The sequence below is a fragment of the Gossypium arboreum genome, chromosome 12 (genome assembly GCF_025698485.1).
Source record: "Gossypium arboreum isolate Shixiya-1 chromosome 12, ASM2569848v2, whole genome shotgun sequence".
NCBI classification, from domain to species: Eukaryota; Viridiplantae; Streptophyta; class Magnoliopsida; order Malvales; family Malvaceae; genus Gossypium; species Gossypium arboreum.
Window position 1 is genome coordinate 110,748,004 of NC_069081.1, and position 6,479 is coordinate 110,754,482.

Consider the following 6,479-nt stretch of genomic DNA (forward strand, 5'->3'; position numbering starts at 1 on the left):
TCGAATCATCAATGTATGGTGAGATTGACAAGAAAGGGAGCCTCAAGGAAAACATTGTCCGCAATCCAATTTGCTAAGGAGTACGTAGAGATGAAGTCTCCTACTTAGCCACTTTGAAGATTGAGGAACTGGTAAGACCGCGGTGAGATCCCTAAGGAAGTGGGCCAAGTATTACAATCCTTTCGAGATGTGATGCTGCAAAGTTGCCAAAGAATTTGCCACCTAAGAGGGAGGTGGATCATAGGATCGAATTGGTGTCCAACATGGTGCCGCCAGCTAGGGCGCCATATCGTATGTCCCCACCGGAATTGGAGGAATTACGGAAACAGTTAAAGGAGCTTTTAGATGCGGGATTCATTAGGCCATCTAAATCTCCGTATGGTGCACCAGTGCTATTTCAAAAGAAACATGATGGGTCATTACGGATGTGTATTGATTATCGGGCCTTAAACAAGATCACCGTGAGGAATAGGTACCCTATTCCCCTCATCGCAGACTTGTTTGATCAGCTTGGTAGTGCGAGATGGTTTACCAAGTTGGACTTGAGATCGGGGTACCATCAAGTTCGGATAGCCGAAGGAGATGAGCCAAAGACAGCTTGTGTGACGCGGTATGGCTCGTATGAGTTTTTGGTGATGCCATTCGGACTCACGAATGCCCCAGCTACATTCTGCACCTTGATGAATAAGGTACTTCAACCTTTCCTTGATTGTTTCGTGGTTGTTTACCTTGACGATATTGTGGTGTACAGTAAAACACTCAATGAACATGTGGAACATTTGAGGGAGGTGTTCCAAACTTTGAGGGAAAATGAGTTGTTCGTCAAAGAGGAGAAATGCACCTTTGCTCAACGAGAGGTGCCATTTCTAGGCCACATTGTGGGAGGTGGCAAGATCCGGATAGATGAAAGCAAGGTTCGGGCTATTGCCGAATGGGAGGCTCCAACCAAGGTGACAGAGTTGAGATCTTTCCTTGGGTTAGCAAACTACTACAGACGCTTTATCGAAGGCTATTCTAGAATTACCGCACCCTTGACGGATATGTTAAAAAAGGGTAAGGTATGGGATTGGAACCCACAGTGTGAGAAGGCCTTCAATCAATTGAAGCAAGTAATGACAAGTGAGCACAGTACTTGCATTACAGTTACTCAAGCCTTATGAAGTGCGTCTGAGATCGTCGATTATGCCATTGGGGAGTATCGATGCAAGAGATCATCCCATTGCTTTCGAAAGTCGAAAGCTTAATGAGACAGAGCGGAGATATACGGTCCAAGAGAAGGAAATGACCATTGTGGTGCATTGCTTGCGCACATGGAGGCATTACTTATCGGGTTCCGAGTTCGTGGTCCATCGATAATGTTGCCAACAGTTATTTTCTAACCCAGAAAAAGTTGTCTCCCAAACAGGCTCATTGGCAGGTTTTTCTAGCTGAGTTTGATTTCACAATGGAATACAAGCCAAGAAGTGCCAACATGGTGGCTGATGCACTTAGCCGAAAGATGAAATTCGCGGCCATCAGTCAACCCGACGGGTCCCTATTGGAACGCATTCGAGAAGGGTTGTCCCATGACCCCACAGCCAAAAGCTTGGTTGAGCTGGCCAATGAGGGGAAAACGAGGAGATTTTGGCTTGATGGGGAATTACTATACACCCATGGGCACCGCCTCTATGTGCCTCATTATGGGAAATTGCGCAAGGAAGTAATGAAAGAATGCCATGATTCACGATGGGCGGGCCATCCGGGAATGCACCGTACCTTGGCTCTTTTGGAGGATCGATACTATTGGCCTCACATGGGTGAAGATGTGGAGACCTATGTGAAGACTTGTCTAGTATGCCAACAATACAAGGTTGAGTTAAAGAGTCCCGCCGGCTTGCTACAACCTTTGCCCATTCCGGAAAGGCCATGGGAGAGTGTATCCATGGACTTTATTGTGGGTTTGCCTAAGTCTGACGGATTTGCAAGTATTTTTGTTGTGGTGGATAGGTTTTCTAAGTATGCGACGTTTATTCCTGCTACCAAGGAGTGCCATGCTGAGGAGGCAGCTCGCTTATTTCTTAAACATGTGGTAAAATATTGGGGAGTGCCATTGTCTATTATCAGTGATCGAGATGGGAGATTTACGGGTCGGTTCTGGACAGAGTTGTTCAAGTCAATGGGCTCAGAATTGAACTTCTCCACAAGCATGCATCCACAAACTGATGGGCAAACTGAACGAGTGAATGCATTGTTGGAGACTTATCTCCGACATTATGTGAGTGCCACGCAAAGGGATTGGCCCAAGTTGTTGGATGTTGCCCAATTTTCATACAACTTGCAGCGAAGTGGGGCAACTAACCAAAGTCCGTTCGAGATAGTGACGGGCCAGCAGCCACTCACACCCAACGCTGTTGCGACCCGTTATACAGGCCCAAATCCTGCTGTGTATCGATTTGCGAAGGATTGGCAAGAAAAGAATGACTTGGCTAGGGCTTGTTTACACAAAGCAAGTAAGCGCAACAAGAAGTGGGCCGATCAGAATCGAAGGGATATGCAGTTTCAGGTGGGGGACTTAGTCCTTGCCAAACTACACTTGATGTTGCGATATACGGGTTTGCACAAGGGGCTTGTGCGAAGGTATGAGGGGCCGTTTAAAGTCTTGAAGAGGGTAGGCAAGGTGGCCTACAAACTTGAGTTACCAGCCAAGCTGAAGCTCCATCCAGTATTCCATGTAAGCATGCTCAAGCCATACCATGAGGATCAAGAGGATCCAAATCGAGGCAAGTCGGAACGAGCACCAATGGGGGTAAAAGTCTCTTATGACAGAGAAGTTGAAAACATTGAGGCAGATCGTATGGTGAGACAAAGGTATCATCGGCCACGACACGAATACTTGGTACGATGGAAAGGACTACCTGACAGCGAGGCAAGTTGGGAACCTGCCGAGGCATTGTGGCAATTCCAAGAGGAGATAGCCCAGTTCCATGAGGGGGACGCGACGAGGGCGTCGCTAGAACAAGTGGGGGAGAATGTCATGGGTTGCGAAAGGAGACTTGCAACCATGACGGACTGGTGCAATTTATCGCTTTTGAGGGAGGTCATTCGGCCCAATCAGACTGGTCCAGTGCTTGGAGAGATTGAAAGCCCATCTCCGGAGCTTGGCAAATATGGAAAGTAATCTTCAAAGATATGCTTGGCAAATATGGAAGGAGATCTTCAAAGATATGCGATCTTAGACTTTAATGTAATCTTTAAAAGATACGATTCTGTAATCTTAGAGATTTGATATCTTGATAGCTTTAGATCTTAGCCATTGATGTATTTTGATCTGTACCGTTGATGTGGGGAAGGCTCAACTATAAATAGAGGCCTTTCCCTCTCATTGTATTCATCCAGTGATTAATAGAATTTTGAGAGTATTCACTCAAACTTTTCTCTCAAGTGTTCTTATTTTTCTGTGGCTTTTGTTCATCTTTTGAGATTGTTCTTACTTCGTTCTTCTGCTGTTCTTCGTGCATTCTTGAGAGGAGTTCCATTGAATCCTCATTTTTGCGAGACGGGCTGACTTAGGCGTTTTGAGTGAAGGATCCTTAATTGTTGCGAGATAGGCTGACTTAGGCATTTTTGAGCGAAAGAACGCTTGAGGCCGCACGGATTGCTTGGGAAGATTCTAAGTCCGTGACACTAGGGGCGGCATTAGGTGGCTAGGGTTTTGTCCTTTTCTGAAAATAGGTTTAGGTTGTATTGGGCTAGGGTTTTATTTTTTTGGGTCGTTTGGGTTGGTTTAGATTTTAGGTATTGGGCTAATAGTTTAGTTGAGGTTATCTAATATGGGTTTAGGTTTAATTGGTTGGGGTTTTGAGGCCCGGGCAGAATTGGGCTTGTACAATATTATTAGGTCTTGACATATTAATCCAAGTTCAAGTGTTAAAATAAAAAAAATTGCATATATAAAAATCAACTTATTTACCAAATTCAAGAATAAAAAATATATATTATTCCTATTACAAACATTCTTAAAATTCAAATTAAATTTAAAGTATAATCCAACCGTGAAACAAAATTTTTTAATCACTCACAAAGTTTAAACTTTTATAGTTTTATTTAACAATATCGAGTTTTTTTTTCCAATTCGATCCAACATGTTTTATTTTTGCTATGGGACTTAAAAGCTCATCGATGAGACATACAATTGATTGGGGAATAGATTGATAGCAAGCATTGGAAAAAAAAAAAGAACATTTATCAGACAGCCAGCTCCATGACACCCCACATCTGTGGTAGCTACGATGCTTATGAGAGTTACATATTAGAATCCTACTTCAAATCATTATTGCTTGAATTGGGTCTTAGATTTTCCTCTTTTTTAGAAAAAAAAGAAAAGAGAAAGTCCGGGTTTAAATAATGTTGATGTAATTCTTAATCCTATTCCCTCGATGATTAAGGTTAAAACTTTATTCATATAATTTATTTTCTATTGTTTTCTATAAAAAAAATACAGAATTACATCAAATTAAATTGAACAAAAGTATTATTAGTCTTATCTTGTTGAACAAGCTCTAAAACTTCATTTGGGGTGCCATCATAAATCTGAAGACTTGATTTTCCCACTAAACTCAACTTGGTCTGACAATCAGCAATTTCGTTGAATTCTCTAGGGACATACCCGATGCACCACTGCCCTTCAGTTCTCATAATTCTTTGGACCCTCCTGAGTATAATAATACTAGAGTCTATCATCAAATTATCTTGTAAAGCCCTGACAACCTCAATATTATCTGTTTGAATCGTGGCCTTTTTAAACCCTTTTACTAAGTAGCACAAGTAAACCATCTAAAATTCTCCATAACTCAGCTTTAAAAACTGAGCAACGTCCTAAGAAATGACTAAACCCCTAACAGAAGCACTATCATCACCACTAGCTACTGCACTGTCAGTGAACAAATTAACCTACGTATTAACCATGGGTGCTCGAGAAGCATTAGCTTGAGGGGAGTGTTGGTAACGTCTATGACTGAAATCAAATTGTTGCGCCCAACTAAGGGAAACCTTAACAGTCTCAAGAGCCATCCAAGTAACGTCTTGACAGATGAAAGTATTCATTTTTTTTCTAGGTGCACCATTCAATTAGGCCAAAAAGACAAGACCAAATTACCCCTCGTCCAAACAGCCGTATATGGAAGCCAAGATTAGAAGTCAACCAATCTTGTAGGGATCTAGAGAAGAACCAACATTGCCTATCGATAGGAATAACATGTTGTAACGTCCCTAACCCGAATCTGTCACCGAAATAGGATTACAGAGCATTATCGGAGTTTACAAATTAATTATTAGACATTTCATTTCATCTAGCATTCATATTTGAAACCAATCAAAATCATACATATTGTTTCTTAAACGAGCCCTCGATGCCCAAATTTACGCACTAGAAACATATAGGGACTAAGTTGAAAACTTAGAAAAATTTTCGAAAATATTTAAATTTTCCAACATTGCAAGGGTCAAACGGCCAAGTCACACGCCCATGTGCTAGGCCGTATGAGCATTCTGTTTTGTGCAAATTTAAGATACAGGGGACACACGATTGTGTCACCTGGCCGTATGTCACACATAATTAAGACACACACCCGTGTCTTTGCCCATGTGGACAAAAATAGGCCATTTTACAGGCTATATTTATCACACAATTTTATGTCTATCTGGAGAAATCTATTAGAGAAATCTAGATAGTGTTGTCCCGATATGTTGATCCGATCCTCAAAATCTCACAGTTATCTACAAGAACATTTAAACCACACAAGTAAGCTTATCGAAGCTTAGTAAGTTCATAGGCATTTGAGATAATTCTTGCCAAACTAATCATAACAATTCACAATATATAATTCACTAACATATCCTGCCAAACACAATAACCAAATGATGAAATCACTTAATTGAGCTCAATTTCAATGTTCACTGAAATCTATCACATAATTTCTCATAACAGTTACCAAACTTTGTTAAATCAGAGAACGTCTTACGGAATTGAGTACTTCGTTTTCCCAATGCCATGGTCCAACTATGGTCATTCACATATTCACATATCGATGCCATAGCCTAGCTATGGTCTTATACGTAATCACATATCGATGCCATAGCTCAACTATAGTCTTACACGTAATCACATATCGATGTCATAGCCCAACTATGGTCTTACACGTAATCACATACTGACATGGTCCAACCATGGTTTTTTCCGTCAATTCATCTTTTAACACCGAACAAAAGTACCCAACCCCGCTTTCTACTTAATTTGAACATTTAATTCAATTTTTATACTTTTACAATATTCACAATTTAATAACGAACATATGAAATAATACATCATATAATTCATAAAACTAACAAATAATCATTAAAATTCAGCCATATGAACTTACATGGGCTGATTTGCAGAAGTTGTAGAAATTCAAGGACTAGTCTGTTATTTTCTTTTTTTCGCATTTGTTTTCGGGTTCTTG